This window comes from Poecilia reticulata, unplaced genomic scaffold, assembly GCF_904066995.2.
Source record: "Poecilia reticulata unplaced genomic scaffold, P_reticulata-male-v2 Scaffold_107, whole genome shotgun sequence".
In the NCBI taxonomy this organism is placed as follows: Eukaryota; Metazoa; Chordata; class Actinopteri; order Cyprinodontiformes; family Poeciliidae; genus Poecilia; species Poecilia reticulata.
In genome coordinates this window covers 24,096-41,410 of record NW_027675205.1, presented here as the reverse complement: position 1 = coordinate 41,410, position 17,315 = coordinate 24,096, and the positions used below count along the sequence as shown (strand labels likewise).

At 40.6% G+C, this 17,315-nt stretch overlaps 1 long non-coding RNA gene and 1 pseudogene across 2 annotated transcripts; both read left to right on the top strand.

The window, feature by feature from the left end:
• The first annotated feature begins 2,255 nt into the window (after positions 1–2,255).
• LOC145550613 (uncharacterized) lies at positions 2,256–8,882 on the top strand. 2 transcript variants are annotated; one of them, XR_014086486.1, is made up of 2 exons: positions 2,256–2,383; positions 8,645–8,882. It is a non-coding gene; the product is annotated as an uncharacterized LOC145550613 (long non-coding RNA). The 2 variants fall into 2 exon arrangements; XR_014086487.1 differs by lacking the exon at positions 2,256–2,383 and adding an exon at positions 5,257–5,383.
• A 4,993-nt stretch (positions 8,883–13,875) lies between these two features.
• LOC145550612 (GPI-N-acetylgalactosamine transferase PGAP4-like) lies at positions 13,876–16,088 on the top strand (annotated as a pseudogene).
• The last annotated feature ends 1,227 nt before the right edge of the window (positions 16,089–17,315 follow it).

Genomic DNA, 17,315 nt, shown 5'->3' with positions numbered 1-17,315 from the left:
TTTGTCTTACTGCCCAGAGTCCTGGTTTAGCAAGGATGCACCAAAATGCTGAACTTCAATTCCACCAATCCACTGACACCTCAGTTCACTGAATGTGCCTTAGATTGCTACCCATGGACTTGCTTGGTTATTTTTAACCTTATGAACCTCAAGGAATTATTCATTTTTACTTTGAAGACAAATGGTAGATACAAGGCCATTCCTCCAGTGAAGCCGCCGTAACATTTACAAAGTAAGCTAACTGTTAACATGTCCCACTCGTCATCAAGGGATCCCAGCTTCATGGACTCAATCCTCAGTTGATGGTAGATCACCTTAGTATATCCATAATGATCTGCTGCCCGCTCCTGGCACGTTTTATCCCTGACATATTTCAAGGCTTTGAATAAGATTTCCGTAAAGTACTTACCTTATAACAAACACAGCGATTTCAAACATGCGCTCCTGCAGCCTACTCGTCCACTCTTGCCCTCATCAACAGGTCGGCGCCAAAGTAACAGGCCTCAGTCAACACAGAGATGATCTCTGTGGATCCAGTGCGATTCTAGACCTAATTTAGGGGGGCTTTAGCACCCCTGAATAGGGTTGCCATCCATCCTGTAAAATACGGAGTCATCCCATATTTGGCCTTTGATGTGCATCCTGTAATGAACCGTACATGGTGGTCGGCCCACATGGGTTGTCTATTTAGGCCCAGGTAGGCCCACGTAGGCTGTGCCCTAGATGGGCAAACCCATGTGGGCCACCATGGAGCCAACAGACAAACCTTTATGGGACCCAATATCAGCCCTCCTTTCCCCCACATGGGCCCACCTAGGCATGCTGGCAGGGCTTAAGGGGTAAGCTTGCTATAACTTTGTGCAAAGGTTTATCACAGGACTTTTAAGAGTCTCAGGTAGCTCATATGTTAAAACTAAGCAAAATGAACATATTAAAAGTATTCACAACCTCATAAAAGTTTTGGCACCCTGGTCAATTTTGATGTTTATGAGGTCAGAAACAACAGACATTAGGTGTTGTTGTTGTTGTGCTATTAGCTAGCTGCTAGCTAACTATTTTGCTAGCAACACAAGATAACTGAAAAGCTTCTTCCCTGTATCGTTAATGATATCAGTCATTCTTCAGCTTGCTTATGCAATAGGGCAGATTGCTCGTCCAAAACGAATCAACTCCATAATCGATATATGTCAGATCTTCTATTTTCCTTTGCTGTATAATGTACATTGCATTTATTCCAGTTAGGCAATGTATCTTGAAGGAGAATATCACTTAAATTCATAAGAATTAATTTAGAATAAAAAAAAAACTCATCCTGAATTACCATGATAGATATAATGTAGTAATAAAGTGTCATTAATGAAGGGGAAAAAAGTCGATCCAGACTTTAAGTACGTTTAGGGTCTGGTAAAGATGCAATTAAATTTTCCCAAAATATTCAATAAAAAAAAAACACCAGTTAATCAAAAAAATTTGTAATCAAAACTTTTGGAATTGTAATTATTTCCTTTTTTTTCTTTTTTTTTTTTTACAAAAAGTTTTGTTAAAAATGTTTTAATTAAATAAGTAATTTTGTCTCGTGAACTTAAAATGTTATTTGCCAAACGTAACTTCTATTTGCACACACCAGAAATCTTTTTGTTGTAATTTTATGATGTCATGTGAGAATCACAAGCAAAACTTTGAGTCAAAACAAAACATAGAATAGCAAGAAAAGATTTCTGACAATAAGTTTGTTTTCCAAATAATTTTTTCACTTCATGAGCAAAATGTGTGATTTTAATTATTTTAAAGAGTTTTTAAGCAAAACCAGAAGGCTTTTCTCATGTGACATGCATTAACAATTAATTTTTTTCTAAAAAGATATGCGTACTGTTTTCTAACTTTCCACAATAAATAAACAACCGGTATTAAGTTTATTCATTAAGTTAAGAGTACTATTTAATCCTGTATATCCAAACCAACACGTATGTACGGAAAGAGAGATACTACTTAGTGAGCTTAGTAGTAATAAAAATAAGTTGTTTAAGAGAATTGTTTCAGAGTTCATCAGGAAATATAGCTTTTGATAGAATTTTTTTAATTTTCTTAGAAGAACGAGGAGGCTATGAGCTTCTTATCCATACTCCAACCTGGAAGGTCGGTAATGCACCTTAAGTTGTTTCCAACCGCCAGAAAAAAGACGAAGAAGAAGAGAGAAACAAGATGGCGAATGGTTTGTTTGTTGAATTTCGAGAGTTTGTATAAACGAGTTATCAACAAGCATTTGACTGCTGTTGAAGAAACATTCACAGAGTTTAAAGAAATCATCAAGAGGAAGAGATGGATGATCAACGCAGACTGCTGGATTTCTCCCGGAAGCCCAAGATAATCTTATACCGAATAGGTAAGAAACGCCAGCGTTTGGATTCAGGTTACCGCAGTGAAGTTAGTTTCAAGTTGGATATTCGATATTCGAGCTCCGGGGAGTAGCGGCGTTTAGCTAAAGGTTGATCCGATTTATGAACGCTAATGTCGGCCGGCGGTTCTCCACCGCTTCCCGGGCCGACATTAGCGTTCATAAATCGGATCAACCTTTAGCTAAACGCCGCTACTCCCCGGAGCTCGAATATCGAATATCCAACTTGAAACTAACTTCACTGCGGTTTCAGGTTAAGGTTTGAATGTATGAAGCTTTCTGCATGAGGGTCATTTTAGTAACCGTTCCCCTCCTGTATAAATGTTTTTATATCAGATAAAAGAACGCAAACATCACAACTACGCTGTGAGAATGGATTATTTATGTAGAGAGAAAATGGAACCAGTTATCTTTCTTAGGGCTCTCCTCCTTTAACTGCTGAGACTTAATTTCATAAACGGGAGAAATATGTAGAACAATTCAGCAAAAGGCTAGTAAAGCAAATGTTTCACGCAACAGGGCTGGTGTCGCTGTAACAGGATACAGGATACAACAAGTTAAAATAACGAGGCAGACACAACTCCGTATTTCTAAAATCATCCTGGAAACTGTACTGTTTATTGTTTCTATAATGAACAGTTTCTTTTTATCCTTCCACATAAAGGCACAGCTGGTCTTTATATGAACCTGTGGCCGACGGGTGCAAATACGCAGCAACAGAGAAAACAAGCAAACAAAAAAAGAGATGCAAAGAAATGTAATGCAGCAAACAAGAAGAGATGACGCAAACAAAAAGCAAATGAAATGCAGCAAACAAAAGAAAAGATGCAAACAAAAAGTGCTGAAAACGGAAGTACTCCAGACCACTAGAGGGAGTCGAACAAAAAAACAGCTGTGTCCAAATTTAGGGTCTGCATCTTTTAAAACGGGTGTTCAGAAAAGCAGCAATGGCAGCAAATTTATTATTTTTTTTTGCTGTATTACACAAAATGATTTTTTACAATATTTTTCGGCGAGAATGTAGATGTATAGATCTCAGATATCTTCTCGGTTCATCAATAAATCACCTAATTGCAATATTGCTCAGACGTTTTCGGAGATGTCTGCTCCCGCTGCATTAACAGCCAGCTCCCCTCGCCAGCTGTCAGGTGACCGGGCGCTCCAGGTTCGGTACACCGAGAGGAACGCACGTCTCCCGGCAAATCGTTTTAAAAACTCCCGGTAGTTTCCCCCTATGAGTGGAGGCGGAACACAGATATTAAGCCTGTAAAAATTTTTGGTTCACTAAAGTATTTAATTTATTTCTGAGCAAATCGGTTGACTAATTAAACTAAGAATTAAAACATAATAGTTTATTTAACTGTAATGTCATACTTGCTGAGATCTAGAGAGTATTTTAAAATGAATAATTTGCTTACATTCCTTGCTATAAATGTTTAAACATTTTAGAATCAAACAGATTTCTTTTTTAGTATGGAACAGCCTTTATCACAAAAGGTGAAGAATAATACAGAAAAAAAGAGTAAAAAACTAGCTTCGAGTCCGTTTTTTTTGCCCTTAGCACTCTGTGCTTCACGTTGTCACGGTTGCTAAGCAACATAACGCCAAGATGGGCTAGGCAGCTAGCTGAAGGCTACAGCTTCTCTCTTCTGGTCGTCTATATTCGTGGCCTTCGAAGGACCCGTCTTCCGTAGACCGGGCCGTTTCTCACATAGACATAATAAAAGGATAGACGCCTAATGGACCGCTCTCGTCTTATCAATACATATTTATATAAATATAGACAGAAATAAATAATGATTAATACTGAATAATATTAGCTGTGGCGGATACAATGTATATATTTCACACCAGAATGTATGCTTTTATTTTGAAGGAGAAGGTGAGGTGTGAAGTGACCAACGGTTGTGGTTCATTCCATTTTTGGTTGTATGTTGGAAGACATTGAGAATTAAACAAGACTCAAATCTTTTTCGTCTTTTTCTGCTGACTTCCACATTGGTGACCCGAACATCTGGACATGTTTTTTAACGGAATCTCACCAGATGCTGCCGCCGCTTCTCCGCCAGCTGTGGTTTCGGACCCAGTTTCTTGCCAGGCGGCCGTTGCTCCAACCGCCGCTTCTGTTTTTGCTGCCGTTATCAAGCCCAGAGTTCTGGCAACACGATCCAGAACCATGGTTCCAACATGTGGAAGCCCAGTTCCATCTCTGTGGGATAACCACAGATGAGACCAAGTACTTCCATGTAGTTGCTGCATTGGATTCCGTTTCAACACGCCGTCTGATGGGTCTGCTGAGGAACCCACCAACCGCTAACAAATACGGCGCTCTCAAGGAGAATCTGCTTCGGCTCTACCAAATGTCAGACGCGGAGCGGGCCGATCGCTGCTCTCTGAATGGCTTGGGGATCGCAAACCCTCCGAGCTGATGGAGAACATGCTGGCATTACTTGGCTCGGGAGATGTTTCTTTCCTTTTACACATCGTTTCTGCGCCAGCTTCCCCCACCTGTTCGCACCGCGCTGGCCAGCTCCCCGCTGATCCGGCCAAGGATTATCGCTCCCTGGCTGAAGAAGCGGACCGGATTTTGTTGGCTTCCAGGCACCACAGTGTGAATGCACTTCTACCAGTTGTGACACATGGAGAGTCGGAGCCTTTTGACGCCGTGGCTGCGGTGACAGAGCGACGGAAGGACGACGTTCTCTGTTTCTACCATCGCCGGTTTGGAGTGAAGGCGAAGCGCTGCATTCCTCCGTGTTCGTTCGTGCGTCAGGGAAACGACAGAGTCGGCGCTCGCTAGCAGCTGTGTGTGCCGGCAGCTCGGACAAGCTGCTTTCATCATGGATGAGGTCTCGGACGGCGTTTCCTGGTGGACTCGGGTGCACAGCGGAGCATCATGCCAGTTTCGGCAGCGGACGTTTTGTGCAAAAGTAACGGACCGCCACTGGACGCGGCTAACGGCACCCCGATTCGCACTTTTGGCTCGAGGTTGGTGACTGTGTGTTTCAACGGACGTCAGTTTCAGGGACTTTGTGATAGCTTCTGTGTCTTTACCTATTTTGGGTGCAGATTTTTTGTGTGCTTTTAGGTTATTGGGGCATGTTGCTAATAGCTGCTTAATAGATGCTGTGTCTTTTGATACATACCCTGTAAACTTGGCGGTCCCAGCCAACGACCTCTCGCCAACATGCTTGCCACAGGTGATGAGTATCAGCGTCTGTTAGCAGAGTTCGCATCTTTAACGGTTTTCACATTTTCTGCTACCGTGGCTAAGCATGGAGTGGAGCATTGTATAACTACAGTCGGTCCACCGGTTTTTGCGCGAGCGCGCCGCCTAGACACCGCTAAGTTAGCGATAGCAAAGGAGGAGTTTGCAAACATGGAGCGTCTTGGCATTGTACGGCGCTCCAAAAGTCCATGGGCATCTCCATTGCACATGGTTCCCAAAGCAGACGGGGGTTGGCAACCCTGGGGATTTTCGGCACCTTAACAACGCAACCAGTAATGACAGGTACCCAATTCCTCACATTCAGGACTTTTCTGCCCGCCTGGCTGGAGCAACCGTGTTCTCTAAGGTGGACTTGGTGCGAGCAGTGGTGCAACTACATATTATTCAGGTGGATGCGAAAACATAGATCGGCGCCCCCCACCACCCAACCTCCCGAGGAAGGTTCGTCAGGGTGAAGGAGCGATGCTCCACCCCCCCCCCCCAGGCGAAGATACGTGAAGGGGAAGGGTAAAATTCGCTACATTTACCTCGTTATGTGCGCGAGGTGAAGGAGCGTTACACGCGCCGAAGTGTATGGGAAAACAATCATCGGCGCCGCCCCCTCCAGACGGGTTTTGGCGCCCCCTCTGGTGCTGCGCCCCTATGCGTTGCATACCCTGCATACCCACTTTTTGCGCCACTGGGTGCGAGGCTACCATCAGGTTCCAGTCCATCCTTTAGATGTACCCAAAACTGCAGTTATCACGCCTTTTGGTCTTTTTGAGTTTTTACGGTGCCCTTCGGTCTTAAAGGCACAGCGCAGACTTTCCAGCGGCTTATGGATTCGGTCCTGCAGGGTATGCCGTTTTTGTTCGTCTATTTGGACGACATTGATGGCTAGTCCCTCTGCGGAAGAACTCATGGTGCACCTTCGGCAGCTGTTTGTTAGGCTCAGTGAGCATGGCCTGATCGTGAACCCAGCTAAATGCCAATTTGGACTGCCTGCTGTTGAGTTTCTGGGACACAAAGTGTCTTCTCAAGGGGCGGTTCCCCTGCCTGCAAAGGTTGAAGCAGTTTCCGATTTTCCCGCCCTCCCTCAGTGAAGCCCCTGCAGGAGTTTTTGGGTATGATTAACTTTTATAACCGTTTCATCCACGGGCAGCTCACCTCATGCACCCCTTGTATGAGGCACTTAGAGGCAAAAAAGGGGACCAGCAGATTGAGTGGACCCCCGAGAGGGTGCAGACATTCGATGATGCCAAGAAGGCCTTGGCTAATGCTGCGCTTTTGGCCCATCCATCTCCAGTTGCTCCTGTGGCTATAACAACTGACGCCTCTGATTATGCAGTTGGGGCAGTTTGTGAGCAATGGGTAGATGGTGCCTGGCAACCCCTCGCTTTTTTTAGCAGGAAACTGTGGGATGCTGAAAAAAAATATAGCACCTTTGACAGGAACTGCTTGCCCTTTTTCTGGCAACACGCCATTTCCGCTTCATGTTGGAGGCAGGGACTTTACTGCTTTTGTTGACCACAAGCCTCTCACTTTTGCTATGGCAAAAGTTTCTGAACCCTGGTCGGCTCGGCAACAGCGGCATTTATCTGCCATTTCAGAGTTCACTACTGACATTCAGCATGTAGCTGGCAAGAATAATCTGGTGGCTGACTGTCTGTCCAGACCAAGGGTTGCTTCTGTGCATTTAGGTGTGGACTACCTCGCCATGGCCACAGACCAACTGACCGACTGACCGACCCAGATATTCTGGCCTTTAAAGCAGCTGAATCCAGTTTGCATTTAGAGGAGGTCTCCTTTCATGAGTGTGGCACAACCCTTCTTTGCGATGTCTCGACTGGCAAACCTCGGCCTTTGGTCCCTTCTAGTTGGCGTCGGCGGGTTTTTGAGGCAGTTCATTCCCTTTCACACCCGGGTGTCAAAGCTTCTGTTAAACTGGTAGGGGCAAAGTTTGTGTGGCCGGGACTCCGTAAAGGTGTACGGACATGGGCGGTTTCCTGTTTGGCTTGCCAGCGTGCCAAGTGAAGTAAATAATAGCCATTGCCATCTGTGTAAACTTTTCTGGTGAATGTTATAACGTGTAATATTATTATTTTATTATATTGTTTCATTTCTATAATAGGCTCTTGTATCAGATATCTAAGTCAGTGTTAGAAAATAACTGAAACTTAAAAAAAAAAAAATCTCAATTAGCTTTCAGAGCGGGGACTGAACACCAAGTACTATAGCACTATACCAGCTAGCATTAGCTGATATTCACTGGTGGACATAAATACAGTAAAGTAATATTCTAATTACAAAATATACACAATATTATGTCCATCTTACTTGCGACACGTTGTCACGTTGTCTGTCAAGCCCTCATGTCAATAGTCCGTCGATCTGATCAACAATATCCTGCGGTGCTGAGGCATCTTCTGCTGTTTTGGTCCAGCACAGCAGGAGGGTCTTTTGTTTGCGTCTCTTTTTTTGCTTGCTACATTTTATTTGCTTTTTGTTTCCGTCATCTCTTCTTGTTTGCTGTATTTCATTTGTTTGCGTCTCTTTCTTTGTTTGCATGTTTTCTCTGTTGCTAAGCATTATCATTATTCTTAGCAGTAAAATAGAAAAGGTCTGGTGAAAGCCCAGTGCATGCTGGTCCTGTACCAGTCCCTAAACTTACAGAAATGGACAAACTGTCAAGATTCTGGGTTCTTGGGTTAGGATTTTTTTTAAGTAAGAAACAAAAAATATAAAATAAACAATAACAGAAACTGAACTCAAAGTTCAAGTAATAAAAATAAAAAGTTAATTGCTCCAACATAGAAAATATTAGAAATAATACTAGAAAATTATTTTTAAACAATAACGATCATGCCTGGAGGAATAAATTAATCAGAAATATTTAATTTGGTAATTTTCCAAATGTCAGCTGAATGTCTGCACTCTTGAATTTTCAGTGTTTATTTGGTGATTTCTGTCTTAAATGATGAAAGTCTGTTAATTACTTCAGTAACGTTAACAATTCCTCTTTTTTCTGTTTTCCTCTCCAGATTGCCTGCAACATAACGTTTATGAGAACGAGATGTATAACCAGGAGAGGAGATCCAATCTGGACCAGGACGAGGTAGAACCTCTGCAGGTGAAACAAGAAAAAGAAGAGCCAGAAGATCAACATATAAAAGAAGAGCAGCAGGATCTAGAATGTCAACAAATAAAAGTGGAAGAGAAAGAAGTTTACTCCAGTCAGGGTGAAGAACAGCCTGAATTAAAACAGGAGACTGATACCTGCATGGTGGTTCCTGTTTATGAACAAACAAACCAAATTGAATCAGAACCAAACAAGGAGCAGGTCATCTTCCAAGAAGCTGCTGAAGCTGAGAAGCAAAATCAGAATGGAAGAAAACCTTTCTCCTGTGTGACCTGCGAAAAGCTTTTTGCTTGCAAATATTCTCTTGATGCTCATAAGAGGATTCACACTGGTGAAAAGCCGTTTCCATGTGTGACCTGTGGAAAAAGTTTTAGTCACAAAATTGGTTTAACTCGGCACATGATGATTCACACAGATGAAAAGCCGTTTTCATGTGGGACCTGTGGAAAAAGTTTTAGTCAAAAAATTGGTTTAACTCGGCACATGATGATTCACACAGATGAAAAGCCGTTTTCATGTGGGACCTGTGGAAAAAGTTTTAGTCAAAAACTTGGTTTAACTCGGCACATGATGATTCACACAGATGAAAAGCCGTTTTCATGTGGGACCTGTGGAAAAAGTTTTAGTCTAAAACCGGCTTTAACTCGGCACATGATGATTCACACAGGTAAAAAGCCGTTTTCATGTGGGACCTGTGGAAAAAGTTTTAGTCAAAAAGGTTTAACTCTGCACATGATGATTCACACAGTGAAAAGCCGTTTTCATGTGGGACCTGTGGAAAAAGTTTTAGTCGCAAATTTTTAACACAGCACATGATGATTCACACAGGTGAAAAGCCATTTTCTTGTGGACCTGTGGAAAAAGTTTTAATCAAATTATTTAACACAGCACATGATGATTCACACAGGTGAAAAGCCGTTTTCATGTGGACCTGTAAAAAGTTTTAGTCAAACGGTTTAACTCGGCACATGATGATTCACACAGGTAAAAAGCCGTTTTCATGTGGGACCTGTTTAAAAAGTTTTAGTCTAAAACCGGCTTTAACTCGGCACATGATGATTCACACAGAAAAAGCCGTTTTCATGTGGGACCTGTGGAAAAAGTTTTAGTCAAAACAGCTTTAACTCGGCACATGATGATTCACACAGGTGAAAGCCGTTTTCATGTGTGAACTGTGGAAAAAGTTTTAGTCAAAAATTGGTTTAACTCAGCAAATGAGGCGTCACACAGGTGAAACGCCGTAGAACTATTTTCCATATATGTCCTATGTAGAGGTTCATATAAAACAGTGTTTCTCAACCTTTTTTGGGCCAGCGCCCCCTAGCCTTTTTCCAGGTCCCTCACTGCCCCCACCAAAGAATTTGTAGGATACTTTGCACTGACTATTATTTTATCATTAATATTACTATCGCCATTGTAGATGTTTTGATTTTTATGCTTGTTTCTGTATTTATCATCAAAAATAATTTCCCAGAGAACAATGTCATGGGAATAGAAATTATTTTCACAGGCATCTATGAAAATGCAATGAACATTCAAGTTAAAATTGGTAGGCCTAACAGCAGCAAATCAGAGTGGAAAAAATATTTTTATTTTGTGCCATTTTAAAGTTGTTAAATGTTTCACAAAATGACCAGATAAAAAATGTACAACATGCCAGTTTAAACTTTGAACTTTAGCAAAACGACTGACTGAATTCTGCAACATTAAAACATGGATAGAACTGTAACTACATTAATCATAGCTCTTCTCTTCAGTGTTTTCTGGTGGTGCAGCTCTGTGCTGCCTTCAGGAGAATGGGACATCAGAGTATCATCCATAAAATTTCACCCACATGGCATTTATTGCGCAAACCAGAACTTTCAATGAAAACCAACATTTCCAGGTCCTTTTAATGCCATACAAATATGAGACAGAAACATAGATTATATCTTTATATAGACCTGTCTATTGATTTATAGATTAATAGTTTTACTGGACAGAAATGACAAAGAACAAATCTGGTTCTTAATCAAATCCTAATGAGTCAAATTGAAAGTGTCATGGAGTCATCAGCCTCATGACATTAACACTGACATGAAAAATAATATTGAAGAAATAAATATATCAAATCTAATTAAAAACATAAATAAGTGATAACTTCTTTACTGTTATTGTCTGTAAGATATATTTATTCTCAGTACTAGATGTGGTTTCAACAAAGCCATGACATTTCAACAATATTATTTTACCTTTTATCTGGAAATAGTGTGTTTATTCTTGCCATACAGTCCTCTGTATTAATTATTACTCAAAAGGTCTTGCCATACCAGTTTATTCCTCTGTATTAACTTTAGTTTCTTAGTTTATTCTTGCATTTTGTTCTTCATTCATTTCCATTTAGTTTCCTTTGATTAGCATTATCCTCTCTTGGCTTATTACTATGTCCACTTTAGTTTCTTTCCTGTTGCTACATTTATTTGATAATTTCAGTAATTTTCACTCATCACCTGCTGCGCTGCCTAATCGTCATGTGTTTCACATCATGTGTTGATTTTTCACTGTTCAGCGTTGGATTCTCTGTTTTTATGCCATAATTCACATCTAGTTCGTCGCTCCGTTTTATGTCCCGCTTCTCCTGTTTCAGAGTTTTGCACAATGGGCGGTCTTTTTTTTTCTAAGCCCCTAAGGTGCAGGGCGGTCGGTAAGAGTATCGATGGGGAAAAGGCAGACCGACATAAACCTTTTAAAACAACGGAAACAATTTCTGCATTCTGATTATTGAAATTAAAAGTGCTGTGTTGTTCTATCACCCCCGTTTCATACCGGACCACTTACAGCACCGTGTTAACTCTATAAAATGAACGCTCTCTATCGTGGTATCACCCATGGAGGGATTTCTTGATTTAAATGGTTCATTTTTCAGAGGGATACACAGTGGGGTATAGGGATTTTAGCTACCAGTAGCAGGAGAACGGAGCTGTGCCAAGAAGCTAACAGAAGCTAACAAACACTGAATAGAAGAAGAGCTGCCATCGATACAGTTGCAGCCAAGCATGATTTAATGTTAGACAATACAGTTTACCAAGTGCTCAAAGTCTAAACTGGCATTGTTGTGCATTTAAGGTGGTAAGTTTACCTTCGACCAAACGCCCCCAAAGGCATCCAGCGCCCCCTTTTGTAAAAATGTCCGCCAGCGCCCCCCGGCCGTCCTCTGAACGCCCCCTGGGGGGCGGTACCGCCCACATTGAGAACCGCTAATATAAAAGATGAAAACTGGAGGGCTTCTTGTCTATAAAGTGGGAAAATTGTTTAATTTTTGAATTTGTTAAATGTGGTCATTTGGATCTTGTCATTTGCATATTGGAGATATAAAATATGAACTTCCAGGATTGATTTGTATTTTTCTGTATAGAGAGAATGAGTGGGGTGAATGAAATTTACTTTAATACATTTTTAATCCAAAATAAGATGTGCTGTTGTGTACTATTAGTAGATTTTCATTAATTGTTTGCAATCTGAAATTTACAGTATTAAAATATCTTTGATAGGTTTATCTTTACAGCAAAACTAGACTGAAACTGATGTTTCAAATTATATTAACCAGTTTATATAAAAGCTTTTCAAATAAGTTAGCATGCCCTTTTACTTAGAAAATGCAATATACAATATAAACATATTTTCCTTCATTGATTGTTCTTGATTGTACAAATTATGTGTGATTATTGTCTCCAATAATTTGGTGTGTCGCTTGTCTTAGTTGTATAATTCTTCTATTTTCTGCTGTGGCTGTTTTCTGTCAAAGATCACTATCTTTTTTTAAAGTTTAAACTAATTTAATCTATAAACATATCAATATGCATTTTATTAAGTCCTTACAAAGTCATTTATGACTTGCATATCCTTTGACGTAAGCTAATACAAGTGAATGGACCGAACTTCCAACAAAGTGCTATTCTGCAAAGTAGTTTAAAACCATTCTGTTATGTTGCGGGTCAATTTGACCCGTTTCAAAGTTTAAAAATTTTTTAAAAATAGAAGTATTTTTTCTGCATGAAACTATTTCTATTTGCCTTAATAGGTGCACTCTATGTATAAAATGAAAATGGTTCATTTTACACATTTGCAGCCCCCCTGGGTCTATTTGTTACATCGATACTGTTCGGGTCAATTTGACCGGCAGTCAAGTTAAAGGGTAAAAAGGTTAAAAAAATGTCCAATTCTATTTGTTTCTTTGCACCTATGAGACATATTTCACCACACACACACAACACATGCATGCACACACACCAACACACACCTAAACAATCACGCAAACCCACTCTTTCACTATTCTCTTTACTTCACTAGAAAGCTGCCTGAAAGCAGGTGTTCATACAACTTTTGACAGGTACCTTTTCTGTTCCCCTGGACAAACTCCACCCAAACTGAGTGGACACTCAGTAGAAGTGGAGGAACATAAATACTCTCTGTAAGGGAGTCCTAAACACATTACACACTGAAGGTACACGTGATATTGTCACTGTCAGAGATTAGGTAAATGAGCAGCAGGGAAATAAAAAGATGAAACCCTGGAAGCTCTGGAACTTCTTGTTGATCATTCCAGGGTTGACTAGGATGGCAGTAACTCGCATTATAGACATCAAGTCAGTCTTTGAGCTACTCAGGCCTTGTGTAATACAGAAAATCCTTGTTGAAATGACAGATCTAAAAGGAAGGTGAGTTTTGGAGAGAACTGGAAGGAGCTGGACCAAATGCATTTACATGCATATTTGGAGGTCCTCATTCTGACCAGAGTTTATAAGTCAAAGGACGAGTCAACAGCCAGTCTAAGGGATGCAGAGACAGGCAGGGTAATATTTCGGGCCATAATGTTTCTGGAGACTTTCTCCAGAGTAATCCGATTTGACAATCGATGGACAAGACAAACTAGCAGCTAATAGAACAGTGTGGTACATGTGGGTTGTAACTTCCCCTGTTCTATAACCCAGGCCCTAATGTCACAGTAGATTGAAGACTTGTGGCATTCATAAAGTTCACCCCTGGCATTTAGAAGGCATATATTGCCTAAATGAGTAGCGACCCTACTCATTTAGGCAATATATGCCTTCCACACAGCTAAATATGGCATAAAAATCTGGGCAGATGTGATGAAAAACCCAGTTTTGTTTTGAACACGCAGATTTAAACTGGAAAACCAGCTGGAGGATCATCTTCAGGACTCATTTGTTGTGTAACGACGCTCTACCTGGAGAGGAGTTCTTCACAGTGGTTAAGGATCTGCCGTTTGCCTTCCATACGCTGTACATCAAGCTGTATCACCCTGAAAGGCTGCAGCGCTACTGGAACCCCGAGCCGTACCGCATTCTGGAGTGGGTGGGGCTCGGTTTGGTGGGGCAACCGCGCTCCTCCTCTCAATCCCTTACTGTAACCCCTGCTCCCTCTCCTTCACTCTATCGGCCAACCACCTCGTCTTCTTCACCCTCTACTTTATGGTGGCCGCCGAGCTGATAGGAAGGCACTACCTCTTGGAGATGCGGAGAATCTCCCCGCAGCTCTACGCCGTCTCCCCGGCAACCGAGTGCTGCACTCCGGCCATGCTTTTCCCCGGCAACGCCTCGCTAAGGGTGGCGGACTTCCTGGATGGCTCGATCTGCTACAAAGGGAACGCCAAGGATATGGTTCTCTACCGCAAGGCCAGGACCACTCTCGGAGAAAGAGCGCACAGCGTGGAACCCAACCTCGTCACGCACATCGGGGCCTATTCCTCAGTCAGACCCAACCCATCCAGCCCAAACTCCTCTAAAAAAACACTTCACTGCAAAAAGTGTTTTTTGGTCTAGTTTTTGGTGCAGATATATTGGTACACTTAAAATAATACAAGTTATAAGTAACTTTTCATCAAGATAAAGTGGCTTATTTTAGCTCAGTAATTTCTTAACATTCCTCTGGCAGATTATTTGACTGATAACATAGGAAAAACGTCTTGGTATGCACTGAAACAAAGAATTGAGCTCCAGCTTATAAAAAATGTAGTTAATTTGTTACATATAATCACAGTAAGTTTTCCAAACTATAAAATAACTTAAAATATTTACGTGTATTAACTTAATTTGATTACATGTAACAAATTAACTCTTTTTTTTTAGTTGAATCTTTTCAGTGTAAGTGAACTACTCTGTTTTTTTGTCAATATTAAGGAATTATTTTCTTAAAACGTGCACCTATTTATTTCAGAAAATGTACTTGTGAGCTAGTGTGGTCTTATTTCAAGTGTACTAAGATATTTGTTCTAAAAATGATTGTGAAGATGTGTTTTTAGTGTCGGGTTCACTTTTTTCTGTCACATCATGAAGGCAGAACATGTTGATTTTTGGTTTGGAAATGTTAATGAATGTTTAGACAGGTTTACTGAGTTTTACTTTACTTTACTCACTCTTTTCCACCTGAGTTGCACTTTTAGTTTGAGCTGCCTTCACCAGTTTCTGTCTTTTGTATTAAGTTAGTTTTAGGTGGGAAAAATAAAATAAAGTAAAAGCTGCCAGTTGCATAGAAAGCAATACAACTGAATGGGGTGGCTTTAATTGCTTTCCATATTTAAAAACATGACAAAGGTGATTAGCTTTTCAAATGGGTTTTGGTATTTTTATTATTATTATTTTCCCAGATTTTTGGATACGTATGATTGCTACGGGATGTTTTATATTCACTTTAAAAACTGACAAATTTTTCTAAAATTTTACTATAATCTATTAGAAGAAATGAGGTTGTGGGAATCTGTTAAATATCATCTACAGGCAGCAGGTCATCAGGAGTTATTTTGGCTTGATCTGGGTTTTTAATTTGAAATATTTCCTTAGGTCAGTTGGCCCAAAAAGTTAACAATGGCAAAGTTTAAACTTATGATTTTAATGACAACTTCATTTGCAAGGACCACGCCACAAAGATATATGATTAAAGATTTATTGATGAAGGGATGAATGATCTTGACGTGGTCATTCTGAGAATAATGGCGAGTTTGAGAAGTGAAGATTCTGCATGGGGGTTTGGTCTTCGGGAAACCTGTGTCCATTTTGTTTTATAGCCTTGGCTTTGCAGATTTATTTGCTTTGCTTTATTTTTAAAATTGAATGAGAAAAAAAATATGGATCTCCTGATGCTGGAAATCTTTGGGAATTTGTTCATTTAACTTGTTCATTTTGAGCTGATGATTTGAACACAGAACCTCTTTGAAATATGATTAAAGTAAAAAAAATGTAGTTATTTAAAAATTGGAATAACTAGAAGAAGAATATTTTTTTGATTTTCTTACAGTTTGTCTGCAGACTGGATGAGTTTTAAACATATCTTTACAGTTTATATGTGGTTGTCCAACTTTTTTCTGTAAAAGTTTTATAACTGATTAAAAGGAAGCTATCTTAAACAGCAGATGTTTTCAGACTTAAACTGCTGTCAGAATGCTGTAAAACCAAACATAGCTGTATATTGTACAACTATATAAAAGAGAAACACAATTTTTTAGTGAAAAAAACCTTAAGAGAATAATAAACCCAATTACTGTGCAGGATCTCATCTCATGTTTCCGTTTCTGTAATTAGATTTGTCTTATAAGCTTTACAAAGCAGAGCAAATCACCGATTTCACTGATTCTTTAACTGATGTTAGTGGATGCATGAATGCCTGTACTTCTCAATCTGCTGCTGAAGTGACTAAACAAATAAGATAAAACTTTACCTTTTCACAAGTTCTTGGATTAAATCACTGCTTTTATTGTGCAGAGGCAAACAGAGGTGAATAGATCTGATGTTGGGCTGAATTCCCATTACAACCTGTTGAGTTTTTCTGTCTTACTGCCCAAGAGTCCTGGTTTAGCAAAGGGATTGCACCAAAATGCTGAACTTCAATTGCCACCAATCCACTGACCCCTCAGTGTCACTGAATGTGCCTTAGATGTGCTACCCATGGACTTGCTTGGTTATTTTTTAACCTTTATGAACCTCAAGTGAATTATTCATTTGTTACTTTGAAGACAAATGGGTAGATACAAGCGGCCATTTCCTCCAGTGAAGCCGCCGCTAACCATTTACAAAGTAAGCTAACTGTTAACATGTCCCACTCGGTCATCAAGGGATCCTCAGCTTCATGGACTCAATCCTCAGTTTGATGGTAGATCACCTTAGTATATCCATAATTGATCTGCTGCCCGCTCCTGGCACGTTTTTTTATCCCTGACATATTTCAAGCATGCTTTGAATAAGATTTCCGTAAAGTAACTTACTTTATAACAAACATAGCGATTTCAAACATGGCGCTCCTGCAGCCTACTCGTCCACTCTTGCCCATCATCAACAGGTCGGCGCCAAAGTAACAGGCCTCAGTCAACACAGAGATGATCTCTATTGGATCCAGTGGCGATTCTAGACCTAATTTAGGGGGGCTTTAGCACCCCGGAATAGGGTTGCCATCCGTCCTGTAAAATACGGAGTCGTCCCATATTTGGCCTTTGAATGTGCATCCTGTAATGAACCGTACATGGTGGTCGGCCCACATGGGTTTGTCTATTTAGGGCCCAGGTAGGCCCCACGTAGGCTGTG